The sequence below is a fragment of the Artemia franciscana genome, chromosome 11, assembly GCF_032884065.1.
Source record: "Artemia franciscana chromosome 11, ASM3288406v1, whole genome shotgun sequence".
Classification (NCBI taxonomy): Eukaryota; Metazoa; Arthropoda; class Branchiopoda; order Anostraca; family Artemiidae; genus Artemia; species Artemia franciscana.
In genome coordinates, this window is record NC_088873.1 from 40,824,619 (window position 1) to 40,844,232 (window position 19,614).

Consider the following 19,614-nt stretch of genomic DNA (forward strand, 5'->3'; position numbering starts at 1 on the left):
AATCTGCCAAACTTCCTAAAAATTCAACTCGTGTAAAACATTTCAGTGAGATTTTCAAAATAACCTGTTAGCTGCATATACAAAAAAATATGAGCCCTTTCTTCCTTGCAGGTGAAGCTTGAAGGAGGTTAGAGTAGTGAAAATCCGCAAGAGCGCATACTTAGCCCTTTCTTCCTTACAGGTGGAGTTTGAAGGAGGTTAGAGTAGTGAAAATACGAAAGAGCGCAAACTTAGGCCTTTCTTCCTTACAGGTGAAGCTTAAAGGAGGTTAGAGTAGTAAAAATCCGAAAGAGCGCATACTTAGCCCTTTCTTCCTTACAGGTGAAGTTTGAAGGAGGTTAGAGTAGTAAAAATACGAAAGAGCGCATACTTAGGCCTTTTCTTCCTTACAGGTGAAACTTGAAGGAGGTTAGAGTAGTGAAAATACGAAAGAGCGCATACTTAGCCCTTTCTTCCTTACAGGTGAAGTTTGAAGGAGGTTAGAGTAGTAAAAATACGAAAGAGCGCATACTTAGCCCTTTCTTCCTTACAGGTGAAGCTTGAAGGAGGTTAGAGTAGTGAAAATACGAAAGAGCGCATACTTAGCCTTTTCTTCCTTACAGGTGAAACTTGAAGGAGGTTAGAGTAGTGAAAATACGAAAGAGCGCATACTTAGCCCTTTCTTCCTTACAGGTGAAGTTTGAAGGAGGTTAGAGTAGTAAAAATACGAAAGAGCGCATACTTAGCCCTTTCTTCCTTACAGGTGAAGCTTGAAGGAGGTTAGAGTAGTGAAAATACGAAAGAGCGCATACTTAGCCTTTTCTTCCTTACAGGTGAAACTTGAAGGAGATTAGAGTAGTGAAAATACGAAAGAGCGCATACTTAGCCCTTTCTTCCTTACAGGTGAAGTTTGAAGGAGGTTAGAGTAGTAAAAATACGAAAGAGCGCATACTTAGGCCTTTCTTCCTTACAGGCGAAGCTTAAAGGAGGTTAGAGTAGTGAAAATACGAAAGAGCGCATACTTAGCCTTTTCTTCCTTACAGGTGAAACTTGAAGGAGGTTAGAGTAGTGAAAATACGAAAGAGCGCATACTTAGCCCTTTCTTCCTTACAGGTGAAGTTTGAAGGAGGTTAGAGTAGTAAAAATACGAAAGAGCGCATACTTAGGCCTTTCTTCCTTACAGGCGAAGCTTAAAGGAGGTTAGAGTAGTGAAAATACGAAAGAGCGCATACTTAGCTCTCACTTCCTTACAAGTGAAACTTGAAGGAGGTTATAGTAGTGGAAATACAAAAGAGCGCATACTTAGGTTGCAAATTTTTAATGAGAGGGGTCAAGGACCAACTCGAGTGGATTCCTCCTTGCCAAGGCCCTTCCTGAGCATGTTTGCCACTGTAAATTCAGCAAAACTCAAAATTCAATTGCAAGAAATCTTAACATTTAACTGAAAATATTTCCACCAATTATATATGATTTTATCGTCTCATAAGGCTTAAGTTAAGTTAAAAATACTCCCAGAGGCTGCTCTCCGTGAATGTTTTTACTGGTGTTTTCATATAAAATTGCGTCAAAGGTAAGTCCACTTCTTTTGTAGATATTAATGTGTGTTCACACATATTAATGATGTTCATTTCCATGGCATATAATTGCTATAATTTGGCTATAATTGTTAGCTATACATGGCTATTATTGTGTTAACTTGTCCGTATTTTTATTATACTTTTTTTTTACCGTAAAAGGTATTTTATTTTTACCGTCAAAGGTAAGTCCGCTTTTTTGTAGGTGTTTTCACACATATTAATGATGTTCATTTCCATGGCACAAGGTCAAATTCATGTTAATAATTTGGCTGCGCCTAGTTCAAGTTTTCACTGGTCTTTAGAGCTAAATTACGGAATTGGTTAGGTTACGAAATTAAAAGTAGCTTTGACGTAGAGGAGTGAATTTAAAAAGCTTTTGAAAACTGGATTATTTACTAAATTTTATTTTAATGACTAAATGGACAGGATATAAAATTGCTATAATTGTGTTAACTTGTCAGTATTTTTATTAGTATTTTCTGAGTTTTAGCATTGATTTGATGAGTTTTAAGAAAGGAGTTGAGTGTTGAGTATTGAGTTAGTGGTAGAAAGGTATGCTGTAGTTTTTTTTTTACATTTTTGAGTTGAAAGTATGTTTTTTTATTTGTTTATTTTGTGGATTATTCCTCCTTTTTATCTGGCATTTGGAGGGGATGTGATTGTGTTATGTTTTTATTAATAATCGATATCAAATAAACAGAAATAAATTCGAAAATATACTACTACTACTAACAACTCTACAACAACTACTAACACAGCTACGCAAGCTTATCCTCCATCCCAATCTATTCAGAGCCTCCCTCTTTACGCCCTCCCAAGAAGTTCCAATTTCCTTTAAGTCTTTATTTGTGACATCCTCCCACCTCAGACGACAGACGAGGACGACCTGCTTTCCGTTTAGCCCTAGACTGTTGGCCGAAAAGGATAATCTTCGGCAATCCGTCATCCTTCTTCCGCAGAACGCCGCCCTAACCATTTCAACCATTCTTTCATTATAGCCCTAGAAAGCAAGATTGAACCACACTTTACGTACAGCCTACTTTTTGAAATACGATCAGTCAGCCGGTTACCCAGAACAATCCGTAGGCAATTTCTCTACAAAACATCTAGTAAATCTTCATCCGATTTCCGGAGTGCCTATGCTTCAGAGCTATATTTGACCATATTGACATATATTTGACATATATATATATATATATATTTGACATATATATATATATATATATATATATATATATATATATATATATATATATATATATATTGTCATATATATATATATATATATATATATATGACAATATATATATATATATATATATATATATATATATATATATATATATATATATATATATATTGACATATTTGATATATATATATTTGACATATATATATATATATATTTGACATATTGACATTTGACATATATGACCATATGTCACCTGTTCATCTTCACTTATTCCTAGCCTTAGTGACTTAGTCTTCTTAACATTAATTTTCAAACCTATTCTAGCACTTAAGTCCAAAAAGAGCGACGTGGGCAATATGTATTATTTTTTTTCTTTGTTTAGACCAGGGCACTTCGTATCAAAGGAGTTGTAGTAGAAACTTCGAAAAGGGCTAATTCGAATGAAATTTGAAGGGGCTAGTGCCCTTTTTAATAGTCGAAAGTGACCGGAGGGCAACTAACCCCCCACCCACACCCACGATTTCCCCAAACTCATCTAATCAGTGTTTTGAAATGACCATTTGATTCAACATAATTGAGAAGTCCAGAAAATATGTCTTTGAGAAACTCCCCCCCCCCATAGCCCTCAAGGCAAGGGTTCTAAGCCATTCCCTGGGGGCCTATAAGGTATATATGGAAAAAATGATCGTATAAACTTTGGAGGGGCTATTGCATTGGTAATCAGAACTTCTAGTGCCCTTTTTAAGATCCAGAGTCATAGAGTGGACCCCCCCACACACATTGTATTATACGCAATGTCTTGTTAAGACACGAAAAAAAAGTAAACAAAATTTTTAAGTTCAATTCAGAATCGATAAAGTTATTATGTAAATTGTAAAAATATTTACATTGCCTGAGCAATTATTTTAATATTTTAATTCAAAATAGAAAAATACCCGAATATTTTGAATTTAGTTTTTTTTTTGTTGGATAAAATCAACTCGCAACGTGATAAAGCATACAGGTTTGAACGCCTGAGGCCAACACAGCTACGCACGCTCCTCCTCCAATCTAATCTATTCAAGCTTTTTACACCCTCCCAGGAAGTTCCCATTTCCTTTAAATCTGTAATTATGACATCCTCCCACCCAAGACGAGGACGACCTACTTTCCATGTAGCCCAAGACGGTTGTCCAAAAAGGACAATCTGACATCCTTAATCTGCAGAACGTGGCCTAGCCATCTCAACCTTTCTTTCATTATAGCCTTAGAAAGCAGGATTGAACCACATTTTTCGTAAAACCTACTGTTTGAAATACGGTCAGTCAGCCAGGAACCCAGAATAATCCGTAGGCAATTTCTCGGGAAATCATCTAGTAAATTTGTATCCACTTTTTAGAGCGCCCATGCTTCAGAGCCATATTTGACCATTGTCATCACTGTTGCTTCCAATATTCTAGTCTTGGTTTGCAGACTTATCTTCCTATTCTTCCAAAAAAAATTTAACTGTGAAAAAAAACTCTTAGCTTTAGCTATTCTACTTTTAGGATCTTCACTGCTCCCACCGTCTTCACTAATAATACTACTAAGGTAAGTGAAACTGCCCACCTGATGTATCTTTTTGTTACCCAACGTCACCTTTTCATCTTCACTTATTCCTAGCCTTAGTGACTTAGTTTTCTTAACATTAATTTTCAAACCCATTCTAGCACCCTGAACTCGCAAAACATCTAAAAATTCATTCATTTTGCTCGCACTTTCATCTAATATGCTTCAATCATCAGCATAATCTAAGCCCAGAAGAGTTTTTCCTCCCCATTTGATTCCGTGGTCTCCAATTGCCTTTCTTGTACTCCTTAAAACGAAGTCCATCAAAATGATCCATGTAAAGGGGGATAGAACACAACCCTGCCTAACTCCTGATTTAACACAAAAGCAGTTGATAACCTCATTTCCTATATTAACCGCAGCAGCATTATTCTTGTACATAGCACACACACACACACACACACACACATATATATATACATATATATATATATATATATATATATATATATATATATATATATATATATATATATATATATATATATATATATAGGTAGTATACTTTTGAAATAAATTTTAATTCATCATTTCTCCCAGGGTCCCAAAGTTAGGATTGAAAGATCTTGGGAGAAGGTTCAATAAATGGTAGCCTTGTTCCTGAGATTAAATTTCCCCATATATATATATATATATATATATATATATATATATATATATATATATATATATATATATATATATATATATATATATATATATATATATATATATATATATATAGGTAGTATACTTTTGAGATAAATTTTAATTCATCATTTCTCCCAGGGTCCCAAGGTTAGGATTGAAAGATCTTGGGAAAAGGTTCAATAAATGGTAGCCCTGTCCCTGAGATTAAATTTTTAACTGAAAGTAAGGAGCGAGATTAAAAATTAAAACGAACAGAAATTACTCCGTATCTGAAAGGGGCTGTTCCCTCCTCAACGCCCCACTCTTTACGCTAAAGTTTGACTCTTTCTATCAACTCTACTTCTTAAAACAGTAAAAAAAAATTTGCGTAAAGAGCGGGGCGTTTTTTTTTTATTTAACTTGTTTTTTTTTATTTAATTTCTGAAATTTTTTTGAATCAATGCATGTTTTGATTTTGGTTCACTGCACATGAATAATTGAAACAAAATTTGCATATTAATTTATTTTTATGGCTAAATGGCTTTTTCACAGTTTTGATTGGACGATTTTCAGAAAAAAAGCGGGGGAGTAGGCCTAGGTACCCTTCAATTTTTTGGCTATTTAAAAAGGCAACTAGAACTTTTAATTTTTTACGAACATTTTTATTAGTAAAAATATACGTAACTTACGAATTAACTTTTGCAACGAACTTCTATATTCGTGTGTTTTTATTACTTATATGAGGGGGCTCACCCCCTCGTTAATACCTTGCTCTTTACACCAAAGTTTAAATTTTGTCCCAATTCCTTAAGAATGACCCCTGAATCACAAAGGACGTAGAATAAATAGTTGAAATTAATAAAATTACTTTAGCGTAAAGAGCGAGGTATTAGGAGGAGGTGTACCCCTCATATGCGTAATAATTTCTGTTTGCTTTAAGTTTTCATACTGCTCCTTACTTTCAGTTGAAAAAACTTTTTCATATTTATTTTTTTATTCTTCTTTAAAAAATGCTAAGAAACTCTGTTTCTGAAAGAAAATTACCCCCTTATAACTCCCTCCCCTCAAACCCTCTCCCCAACCAAGAAAATCCCACTTAAAGCGTCTGTACACTTCCCAATAACCATTGCTATGTGTAAACACCGGTAAAAGTTTGTAACTTGCAGCCCCTCCCACGGGGACTGTGGGGGAATAAGTTTTGCGTCCCAAAAACACACTTATTAGGTTTTTCGACTATGTTGAATAAAAAGCCAATCTCAGAATTTTGATCCGGTGACTTTGGGAAAATAATTAGCGTGGGAGGGGGCCTAGATGCCCTCCAGTTTCTTGGGGTACTTAAAAAGGGCACTAGAACTTTAATTTTCGTTAGAATGAACCCTCACACGACATTTTTGGACCACTAGATCGATATGATCAGCCCCGGGAAAAAAAAAACAAATAAACACGCATCCGTGATCTGTCTTGTGGCAAAAAATGCAAAATTCCACATTTTTGTAGATATTAGCTTGAAACTTCTACTGTAGGGTTCTCTGAAACGTTGAATCGAATGGTGTGATTTTCGTTAAGATTCTATGACTTTTAAGGGGTATTTCCCCCTATTTTCTAAACGAGGCAAATTTTATCAGGCTCGTAACTTTTGATGGGTAAGCCTAAATTTAATGAAACTTATATATTTAAAATCAGCATTAAAATACAATTCTTTTGACGTAACTATTGTGGTAAAATTTTCGTTTTCGACTTTCGGTTACTATTGAGCCGGGTCGCTCCTTACTACAGTTTGTTACCACGAACTGTTTGATTCAAATTCACAAAACATATTTCCAGTAAAATGGCAAACATTCCCAGAAAACAAGGGGAAAACATAGGTTTCTTCAGTGTTTTCATTAGTTTTTTAATCATTGGGATGATCCTCCATAAGAGGGATCATTATTGCAATTATCAAGCGTTTTGGCGGTCGAATATAATGTGTATTTTGATGTACTTATTTGAAATTAGAGGATGTAGTACCTTAGTGCTAAAATCAAAGTGCCTGATTTTATATGTATTTTTGCCCATTTTTATCGGCGACTCCGCCCAGTATTCTGAAGAAAAAAAAATGATTGATCAGGTTGACATATTCACTTACCTTGGTAGTATCAAACAGTTCGTGGTAACGAACTGTAGTAAGGAGCGACTCGGCTCAATAGTAACCGAAACTTTAAAAAACCGAAAACCGAAACTGTAATTTTGATACCAATAGTGACATCAAAAGAATCGCATTTTAATGCTGATTTTTAATATACAAGTTTCATGAAGATTAGTTCTACCCATCAAAAGTTACGAGCCTGAGAAAATTTGCCTCATTTTCGAAAATAAGGGGTAAACACCTCCTAAAGGTGTTTAATATAAGAATAGAATCTTATACATAGATATTTACATAGACATAGAATCTTAACGAAAATCACACCATCAGATTCAGCGTATCAGAAAACCTTACTGTAGAAGTTTCAAAGTCCTATCTATAAAAATGTGGAATTTCGCATTTTTCGCCAGAATACAGATCACGGATGCGTGTTTATTTGTTTGTTTTTTTTCCCCAGGGGTGATCGTATTGACCCAGTGGTGCTAGAATGTTGCGAGAGGGCTCATTCTAACGAAAATGAAAAGTTCTAGTGCCTTTTCTTGGTGACCAAAAAATTTGGAGGGCATCTAGGCCCCCTCCCACGCTAATTATTTCCCCAAAGTCACCGGATCAAAATTTTGAGATAGCCATTTTATTCATCGTAGTCGAAAAACCTCATAACTATGTCTTTGGGGGCGGCCTACTCCCCAACAGTCCCCGTGGGAGGGGCTACAAGTTACAAACTTTGACCAGTGCTTACATATCATGAAAAGAGAAATCACCAATGCTACAGCACAAACACAAAAAAAAAAAAAAAAAAAAAAAAAAAAAAAAAAAAAAAAAGAGACAGAAGGAAAAAATGAAGACTGTTTTCCTAAATTAGTGATTAATATAGACCAGCACTTGAATGAGGCCTTAACCCTACTCATCCATACAATCACATAGGTCAAACAGCATAGCCACACACAATCAACCATAAAGAATAATCCATGGACAGGCAGTCATTTCGTCAATAAGTATAAGTCGTCATTTACCGAACAATAGAAAAAATAATATAGACAAATAATTCAGAGGCAACACCCAACATAAGGGCTCATCAGGAGAATACACTGGCCTATATAGGGTTTCGCCACTCTAAATTCTCTACCCAGCACAGTGTTGTGGCTACCACAGAATATCCATGGCATCCCCGCGTCAGGTATCACCCCCAAAATACATGCCTATGAAAAAAAACCCCAGCAAATGTAAAACAACCAAGTAAAACCAAAACAAGCATATCCTATTAATATATCCCTCCCTTTAGCAACAATAGGTAAACTAAATATTATAAATTTTACCAAATCACAAATATTAACACATAGTAATGGTTATTTGGAAGTGTACAGACGATTTCAGGGGGATTTTTAGGTTGGAGGGGCGTTGAAAAGAGGGAGATATGTTGGAGAAACTTTCCTTGGAGGAATTTGTCGTGGTGGAAGAAAATTTTCATGAAGGGAGCGCAGGATTTTCTAGCATTATTAAAAAAAACAATGAAAAAATGAATATGAAAAAGTTTATTCAACTGAAAGTAAGAAGAAGCATTAAAACTTAAAACGAACAGAAATTATTACGCATATGATGGGCTCATCTCCTCCTAAAACCCCGCTCTTTACGCTAAAGTATTTTTAGTAATTTCAACTATTTATTCTACGGCTTTTGTGATTCAGGGGTCATTCTTAAGAAATTGGGGCAAAATTTAAGCTTTAGTGTAAAGAGCGAGATACTGACGAGGGGGTGAGTCCTCCCCCCATATACGTAATAAAAACATGATAATACAGAAGTTCGTTGCGTAAGCTAATTTGTAAGTTACGTATATATATAAAACGTAAAAAATTAAAAGTTCTAGTTGTCTTTTTAAGTAACCAAAAAATCGGAGGGCAACTAGGCCTCCTCCCCCGCTCCTTTTTTTCTCAAAATCGTTCGATCAAAACTATGAGAAATCAATTTAGCCAAAAAAAATAAATATGCAAATTTCGTTTTAATTATTCATCTGCGGAGAGCCAAAATCAAAACATACATTGATTCAAAAACATTCAGAAATTAAATATAAAAAAAAAGTTTTTTTAACGGAAAGCAAGGAGCGGCATTAAAACTTAAAACGAACAGAAATTACTTCGTATATGAAAGGGGCTGCTTCCTCATCAACGCCCCGCTCTTGACGCTGAAGTTTTTTACTATTTTAAAAAGTAGAGTTAAGAGAAAGAGTCAAACTTTAGCGTTTACGAAGTAATTTCTGTTCGTTTTAAGTTTTAATGCCGGTTATTACTTTCCGTTAAAAGAACTTGTTTTTTTATTTAATTATTCGCACAGTCGTGGGAGCAGTGAAGATGTTAAAAGTAGAATAGCCAAGGTCAGGGTGTTTTTTAACAGCTAAAAAAAGTTTGAAAGAATAGGAGGATAAGTCTGCGAACCAAGATCAGAATATTGGAAGCTACAGTGATGACAATGGTCAAATATGCATCTGAAGCATGGGCACTCCGAAAAATGGATGAACATTTTCTAGATGTTTTTCAGAGAAATAACCAACGGATTGTTCTGGGTACCCAGCTTACTGACCGTATTTCAAACAGTAGGCTGTTCGAAAAGGGTGGTCCAATCCCTCTTTCTGCGGCTATAATGAGAAAAAGTTAAAGGTGGCTAGGGCACGTTCTGCGGATGAAGGATGACAGATTGCCAAAGATTATCCTTTTCAGCCAACCGTCTAGGGCTAATCGGAAAGCAGTTCGTCCACGGTTGGGGTGGCAGAAAATATTTAAAGGAAATGGCAACTTCCTGGGAGGGTGTAAAGAGGGAGGCTTTGGATAAATTGAGATGGAGGATGAGAGTGCGTAGCTGTATTGGCCTCAAACGGCTAGGTGCTGCGGTGAGTTGTTAGTGGTAGTAGTAGTATATTTGAAACCCGCATTACATGACCTTCTGTTAGCGAAGTAAAAATAAGTGTCTCAAAAAAGCCTAAATTTGGGTTATTTTAAATCCATTTTAATAAAATGAACATAAGAGGGAATTGCAGACAACGGCCTTACTTTGACACATACTTTTTTCTTTTTTTTTTAATGCAGAAGCAATATGTTGATGATTCCAGCCAAATTACAGTTGAACGTCTTGGCCCAAACATTCAAAACTAGGACTTTTACATTATTTAACATGTGCAGTATGACTTGACAAAAAATTAAAAAATGTATACACTCTTGTGACGACAGAAACCGATTGCTGGTACATTAAGAAACACTCGTTTGGCTTCAGTCTTCGGGTAACCCTTGAGTAATATTACGTGATTATTTTCAGGTTATTAATTGACTGGAAGTTACAGACACTTACCTGTTACATAAAGTAAGATTTGTCTTTAAACAGAGAAAAAATACATCGATCGCAGAGTTAATTTTGAACTCCAAAAGGTCTACTAACTACAGCAATTTAATAACAAGGCTGAGGACAACTGTGGTAAGGTACTGTGGTAAGCGTAGCCATGATGATTCTCGGAATCGTTCTTGGCCAAAAGTGTAGCTATTTTTAATACAAGTTCCATTTGGGGTCTTAAAGGCATAAGCCTGGTACTACTACTACACTAATATAAACTAACTGCAGCACCAATTCGCTTGAGGTTAACAAAGCCGTGTACGCTCTCCTTCCATCTTAATCTATTTCAAGCTTTCCTCTTTACCCCCTCCCAAAAAGTATGAATTTCCTTTAAATTCTTCCTTACGATTATATCCTAGCCGAATTGGACGATTTTTGGCAATCATTCTAGGTATACTTGAATTACTTGTTTTTTTCGGGGGGTGGGGTGGCATTCTACAAAGGCCAAATTAAAAAAAAAATGTAAAAAATGGTCTAACTATACGGGAAAAAAAAATAAAATTATGGTGCGAAATTGTTCGTGAAACATGAAGCTTCATGTTCGGGTGGTAGGTCTCTAAGTCGCTCTGTTTCAGGTAGTTATCAGGTATTTTTCCAGTTTTAACTCTCCTCAATAGTCACCCCAGTGGAATAGCACATTGGCTCCAAAGATAGCTTTATTACCCACAGCTCTTTCAAAAACCTAAAAACGCCCAATTTATTGTGTAAATGATCTATCGAGTACGGCTGTTGATTGAGAGGTTACAGATTCTGTTTCTCCTGGATATTTGAAAAACCAACCACGAATCTTTTTTATACAAAACATTAGAAATAGCTAAAACAAACACAGCGATGCTGGCTTTCTTAAGGCCAGATTTGAGAATGTTCTAATTCATTTTTAATTGCTTTTCTGTGGAACTCGTAAAGGATCTTCACAACAGGTACGTAAGCAAAAATTCTATCGTAATTTGGGAAGGACCAAAACTTAGGGCAAAGTGCAATTAACGGAAAATTTCTTTACATATCCTCCAAATGGTAAAAAAAGTACTTATAAAGAATACATTACATTTTTATAAGTAGAATAAATAACATTCTACTAATAAATAGATTCTATATACATATATATATATATATATATATATATAGGCTACTTGTCTGGGAACAGATGAACAATCTCAAGATTTCGAGTCATGGGTCCAAAAGCTTTCAGGGTTACCTGTCTTATCCGCGCACTTTTAATGTCACAACTTATTAGGACAGGCTAATTAAAGTCAATCTATGATATATAAAAGTCGTCCGTGTCGTAGTGCAGCGTTTGGTTAGCATAAAACCCTCTTTTTCAATAGGTGATCTGTTATTCAAATTAGTGCCAGTCAGTGCCGTATCCAAGATTTTTTTCGGAGTTATTCTACACAAGGTTTGTTCGGCGGAGAGGGGGGGTACACAAAAATACTTAATAAAGCACAAAAAATTGTTTATATGCATTTTGTCATATTTTACGAGTCGGACAAACATTTGGGGGCGGGGGTTCAAACCCCCCTACCCCCCTGGATATGGCCTTGGTACCAGTCTTTAGAATTTGAAGTTGAAGTCAATATAGATATTATAGATATTATCTAAAAATATTTCTAATTATTTCGCACGCATCAGGCGGCTCTCACGATATTTTGCTTAATTTTCCTGATACGCATGAGACGTGTACAAGACTGTTCGATGGGGAAGGGTAAGGTAATAAGAACAGTTGTATCAAAGTAGCGAAAATAAATATTAGTTTTTTTATGAATGAAATGGCAGTTTTGAAGCAGCCAAAGGAAAATGAGATTCCAAAGATACATTTTTAGGATAAATAGTCCTAAAAACTAATCTGATCCAGACCCGTACGCGGAGATTAGTTTCAAGAAGAACAGGAAGAAGGTATAAGCAACGCCAATAATACATGGAAGTATGTAATAAATTAACTGTGAAACTGTGAGAACCTTGAGATTTGATAAATGGACTCAAAGGCTCCTCTCAGTATGAGCGCCAGTTCAGGATTTCCAACTTCAGAAGTCTAAGCTCTCTTACTTCCATAAAATTTCCTTTTTTACGACACTGGCTGGTATTTGGGCAAGGCAGGTCAAAGTAGACTGAAAGTTTGAAATACTTGTTACTATTCCCAAGTCTGCAGGAGCATTTGCTTAGATGTAGACTCGGCTTTTGGAGGTTTAGCATAAAACCTTCTTGGATATTCATATGGGTTATTCAGGGCATTAGAGCTATTTGTAACGAACTCTAGCCCATAGTAGACGAAAATTTAAAAACGCTAAAAAAAAACTGTCATATGAGGAAGAATCACCATTTGAAGCCGATTCAGTAATGGTAACTTATTATGTCGACAAATCTTAATGAAAAAAGTTCGTGCGAAAACAAATATGTGGAAATTTCGAAAAATAGCCTGAAACCCATAAAATGATGTCGCATCAAATGAAAACTGCGCCACTGGAATTATCGAAACGCCACTTAGGAAAATTACAGCCCGTATTTTAAGCCACAAGGAAAATATTTTTTTTTTCGCATGGGTAGCAGTGATGCGTTTCCTTTTTTACTTAATTCTTCTCGTGCAGTACCAAATAACATAAGCTTTATAATTCTTTATGTTTCACCACAATAGTATTTGAATCTGGTTCGCCACATCGACAAAGAAAACGTTTGTCTGGGAAAGCAGAATCTTCCTATAACGAATATATTACCACAAGTCGGCACATTGGCCAATAGCTGGAACACTATTTGAATGAGGCGACTCTCTGATTATATGTGGTAGTTCTCTCATTAATCCTTCTTCCAGGAGATCATAGTCAGGAGCTTAGTTTTTTCTGTTCTCCGAGATGGATCTTAAAAGAAAACCGTTTGCATAATGTTTTGACAGTAATTATTGTCAGTAAACGCCCTTAGTGTCAATTTTAAGATTACATCTCGAAATAATAATCATACTGATACGGTGAAACATATCTCTTTGGTTTATAGGAATCGATATTTTATGGTGGTCTATTGTTTACAGACCACTATAGTTCATATAACTACACAGTTTATAGATTTTTGATGGTCTATAGTTTACTTGAAATCTTTTATTATAACTTAGGATTATTATAGACATTACTCCAGCCATTTTTTTCGTCTGTTCTACCACAAAACTTAGTGAGCCTTTACTAGCCTTTACTTTACGATCAGAACTAGTGGATCCATCAGAGAACATACATCCTTGTTTGCTCTCGTTCGAAATAACTGATTAAAACGGAATATAAGACAAGTTCAGATTTAGTGGATTGATAAGAGAGATGGATTTTGACAGTCGCAATACTTGTATCATCTGTTTTCCTACAACCGATCAAAATAGAATTTGAGACATGATCAGATTTAATCCTCACTTGATTCTACCTTCGTCATTACGAACATTTTTTCATTCGATTCACCTTTTCCGAAAAATATAAAAAATTTGACGGAGAATGAGTCGAACACTGCGCCACCGAAAAAACATGATTCAAACACATGAATTCTCTGTTATATATGAAACAAACGAGGGTCTAGTAAATCCATCAGCGACATCACCGTTGACAGTGAGCATACAACTTTGTATGTTCTCTTTTCAAATAACTGATTAAACATAATATAAAACACAATCATTTATCTGAGTCTCGCTTGATTTTAGCTTTGTCTTCATAAATTTTGACCTTTTCCAAATACAGTATTCGATTCATCTTTTCTGTCAACAACAACGTTAAAATAGAAAAAGTTTCTTGTGTGTTATTCCGACCACACTCAATTAAATATACCAAAATCTGATGAAAATATTACAGTTTAGTAGAAAAATTGTGGAAACGTGAAACGCGTTAAATTAAATACCTGACCTAGTCAACTCTATATATTAAATATTTAATCAAAACATCCCTGCATAGTAGTTTATCTTACTAAGGCTAAGCTAATTATCTCCGAATGGGGACAGAGAAACCGGTTTTACAAGAGCTTGAGTGTGGTCGGGATAACACGTAAGTACCGAGAAAAAGGATAACAGAGAAGGGAAAATACTATATATCAACTGAGAATGAGGCGCGAACACTGTACTGTTGGTAAAAATGTCAATAAATTCTACTTAATATTAAATAAAATATTAAAATAAAAATATTACTTAAAATAAATATTACTGTCGGTAATAATGTCAATAAATACATAAATTCTCTATTCCGTCGAAGGGCTAAGTGAAACGAACAAAGGTATATCCATCAGTGAAATCACCCTTGACAATTGGCTTCCATCTTTGGATGTTCTCTTTTCAAATAACTGATCATTCAGTATTGAAAACGTGATAAGCTTTAATGGATACTTGGAGAGAAACCATTAAATTTAATCATAATCAGAAGCACGAAAGGAATCATTAAATTTGTGTAGTATGTGAAAAGAGCCATATACTTTAATATCCTGGTGTTTTAGACCTGCTCACTCAGCGAAAACATTATCTGTTATGCATATACTTTTATAGTTTCAAGCCATTAATGTTTTGAATATCATTATTACACGACCTATAAATTCAGAAAAACACAGTTTTGATTTTTACTGCGTCTAAATGTTGTTTTTAGTAGGTCAAAATAATACCACATTAAATACAAGAAAAAAATTATTACAATTTTGACTCTACTAATGGCTCGTTCACATTGCACCGTTGAAGTTGACACTAGTACAACTTTTATGACTTTTAATTACGTTACGTAATAACGGATCAAGTGTCATCTGCGATGTAGACAGTGCCAAGCAGATTCGACCTCTAGATGGTTTTTAGCATTAAGTGATTTTATATTAAGTTAAGAAAAGCCAGATAGCACCAACAAAAAAATTTCGAGTTTCTCGATAACCAATTAATAAATTATGGAAGTAAATCTAAAAACTTTACCTATAGCTTGACTCAGTAAGTGATAAGCAGCATTTTTTATTTTCAAGAATTATTTAAAATCAAAATCTCGTCCATGCAAAGTAAGGAAAATCCTGGTATGTTAAGAAAGTTAGTTGACTTTGAGATGGCGGGCCTACTGGGGAGAAAATTTCATTATCCTCCCATGTATATTAAAGAACTTGAAAATACAAGCATGCAGCAGTGACATGTTAAAAAAAATGCCCGTCACTAGATGGCGTCGCTGCAGTGTCGTGTTATAAAAAATGCCCAATGCTAGATGGCGTAAGTGATTTCCTTTTCTATCCTAGCAGAAGTTTACTATCTAATAAGTCATACTCTTTGTACTGCTTGCTAGTTAACCTTTCTCAAAGCTTTTAAATACGGCCCATGGTAAGGGCTAATAATTTTAAAATGTAAGTTAAAAATAATTCTAAAACAGAACTTAGTTTTGCCATTTTGACTTACATCGCTTTAAAAAAAATTGTGTTCATCTATTTTGAGACAAAACTGGAAAAAAAACTTCAAGAGAAGACAATTTCAAAGAAAAGTGAATATTTTATAATACTGATCTGGAATACAATAGAACTAAAGCGGAAATTTCTCTGTAAGCAATAATCAATATTTTTTGCTTTCACGAGTTACTCACAGTTAAAATCCTATCTGCAAAAGTAGGCCTAAATTAACTAGAAAAAATCATGTTAGGTTAAGCACGTTAGTTGGCTTTGAGATGGTTACCCTGCGGAGCTGTGTCTTATGCACCATCCTCCAAACTATAAAGTACCAGGAGAAGGAAGTATACAGTAGTCTTAGATCGCAAAGTTGCCAAACGTAAGTTGCCCTCCTGAACAACCCGCTCTTTACGCTAAAGTTTTTCACTGCTTTAAAAAGTAGATTTGAGAGAAAGAGTCAAACTTTAGCGCAAAGAGCGTCGCTCCTTACTTTCAGTTAAAAAACTTGTTTTTTATTTAATATATTTATAGAGTTGTTGTTTTGTTTTTAAATGGTTTTATTAGTTTTTTAAGGTTATTTTTGCATCTGGATCATTATATTCTGTGTTTTTTTCGGAGTATTTTACTCATGTTTTATTTCCTGGTGCATTTTTTCACCCTCCAACTCCCTATACCATATATTTGTAGTTGGTATTATTTCCATGTTAGCGGCACACCCTCGCAAGTCGCGCTTATGGTATGCTACCAACTGATTTTGTTTGCTTGAAAAAAATTAATATAAACTAATAAATTATCTGAAATTATTTCTTCTAGAGTTTACGTATTAAAACAAATGAAATATGCAACTCTCTACCGAACGGGAGATGACATCATGTAAAATGCATAATAAAAAGATAAAAGTCTGCCACTGAAGATAAAGAAAAGTTAAACAAATTCCTCGATTTGGTCTGTGTTTATTTTTACGTTCCTTTCACTATTTTTCCAAAAAAAGTAGTTCGGTGATTATAATGAACCAGATTTATCATTAAGTAAAAGGTATTTTCTAAATCGGGACACATAAGGTGATTTTATTCTAGAGGGGGGGGGACGGCCCAATTGGGCTGAGGGAAAAGTGTACACTCTTCTGTCACATCTTAGTTCTACACTGGATTTTTGTAGATTCTTATAAGAAAAAAAAGAGTTTTCTAAGGAAGACGGCCCCTCCCCCCTAGCCATACCCATTTTTTCCTTGGTGAGAGTAAAAGGGATGCTCTAAATTCAAAGATAAACAATGCTCAAGATAAAAAAGGTAAGTTCACACTACTAACGCACTTCTCATGTCACTAACATATAAAGTTTGAGTTGTAAAAAAGTTCGGTAGCGATAGTCGGTCAATTCAGATGAATAACACCATCAACGGGCCGAACGATTTACATATTGGTATTTCCGATCAAAGACTTGCAGTAAGTCTTTTCTGGCTAACCAATCAGATCGTTTGAATTTTGAACTCTTCCCTTGTGATTCTTCCTCAATCCCCCTAGTAATCTTCTTTGTGGCAACCATCTCTGAAAGCCTATGCTTACGTAAAAATACATTCTTATAACCTTGAGAACGAGGTGGTGCTGACTCCCGACCATTTGCTGTATTAACGGAACACCTCCTGTGCCGCACAGTTCCACTCCACTTGGTACGCGCCGCCTGGTACACATGATTTCTGAGAGAGAGTAACCCCTCGCTTGAGAAAAACCGCGGAAACATAACAATAAAAAGAAATTTTATTAATCTTTATTTTTACAGTGTAGCGTAGGAAAGAGATTAAAGTCCATTTTACAGATAAAAGAAATTCAAACTAATTCAGTCTATATTGATTTTTATTTATTCGACGACAAAACCATATTTAATCATACATTAAAAAAGAAAAGAAAGTACTTTCCCTGATCATAGTAAATGGTTACATTAAAACTGGAAACGTTTAAAAAATATTTCAGGGTATCAAATACGCCGCCAAACGTCTCCTTTAACCTTTTCTGACATTCTATTGAGTGAGCTGAACACTTTAGAACACACAAAAAAAAATGTAGAAAGATCATGATAACTCGAATTTTTTTCTAATCCCCTTTTATGTATAGCATAAATAGATTATACCTCTGTATATATAAAAATATTCTATATTTGAAAACCCCACACCCCAATACACCCCCTTGTATGCATGGCATGAGTTATAAAAGCTCGAATTTAAACCTCTAGATACCCGGTTGACAGCAAAACCCCGCGTGTCCATTACCTTTTTTGAATCACTCTACTCATTAATAAATAGCAGGGTTCAAGACATGCATGTGGGTTCAAAAATCACCGAGATGAGTATAAAAGGTCAGATCATTGGGCCCTAAAACACAGCATAATGCGTGTTTAAATTCACTTTCGGTTTGCTTCTATTCATTTGAACAATTTGAAAAATTGATATTGTGCTTTTCGCTGTTCACCGGGAATGTCACAAATTATTCGTGAAGTCGAAGGTTTTGGAGCCCTTTCAACTTTGAGCTATCAAGATTCCAGTTCATCAACAACTAAATGACTTAATTTATTTTTTATATGAATTTATATTATCATAGTGACAAATTGTTCCTTATGCTAGGTAGATTTTTTTTTTTTTTTTTTTTTTTTTTTTTTTTTTTTTTTTTTTTTTTTTTTTTTTTTTTTTTTTTTTTTTTTGTTAAGCAAAAGTTTTCACATTGTGCAAGTTTTTACATAGGTTCTCCTTTTAAATATCAGCTCCAAAATATAAGACAACTTCTTGATAGATAGAATTATAAATTGAATCCCCCTTTTTTCCTATTTCAGGGAAAAATGTTTAGATGAAAGAAAAACAAATCAAAAACAAGCATAAGGGTATATTATAAGGAAATAATAAATAAACCATACTTTAGTACGGCAATTTTTCCATACATGGGATTGCTCAGTACTTTTCTTTGCTGTTCATAACCGCGTGCCTTAATATCGACAAACTTAAATATGTTTTTTACGTTCCACCTCCAGTGCACAGGAGTTGTGTAAGAGCAAACAGAATTCCTATATATTTCTAATTAAAAAAGAATTTTTTAACCGGAGAGTAATTTGAGAACCACATACGGAGCAAAAGTGCAATTCTTTGCAAATAACCACAGTGTATTTTCCAGAACAAAATATTAGACAACTCTGACAATTAGACAACTCCACTAAATGGACAAATCTGGGATGACACTTAATTTGTTAAATCGAGTGTATTGGCAACCATGCAGAAACAATTGAAGTTTATGTGTCCGACTAGAGAGTCTAATAAAACAAGAAATAGATCTAATAAAACAAGAGAACAACGAGGAAATTTGCGAAGGCACTAAATGCAACCTAAGCGGATAAATAAAACAAAAGATAGATAAAATTATGTTATCATATTTTATCGATAAAATACATTTAAAAACTAAAATCATAAATAAATTTTGAAAGAGTCTCAGCTTCCTCAAAAACCATTCTTGGTAAAGGACTGTAAGTAAGGAGCGACACGGCTCAATAGTAATCGCAAATCTAAGAAACGAAATTTTGCTGATTCCAAATATATAATATCCGTTAAGTTTAGTGTTACCCATCAAAGACTACAAGCCTGAAAAAATTTGCTAGGTTTTCGAGAAAGGGGGGAAACACTCCCTATATAAGATTAAATAAAAAAAACTTTTTTCTACTGAAAGTAAGGAGCAGCGTTAAAACTTAAAACGAACAGAAATTATTCCATATATGAGGTAGGCATCCCCTTCCTCAATGCCCTGCTCTTTACGCTATAGTTCGACTTTTTGTCTCAATTCTTTAAAAAC

General features: G+C 34.7%; 1 protein-coding gene across 2 annotated transcripts in view; it reads right to left on the minus strand.

The window, feature by feature from the left end:
* Positions 1–19,614, minus strand: part of LOC136033225 (fibropellin-1-like) — a 176,045-nt gene that overhangs the window by 51,669 nt on the left and 104,762 nt on the right. The window lies entirely within an intron of this gene.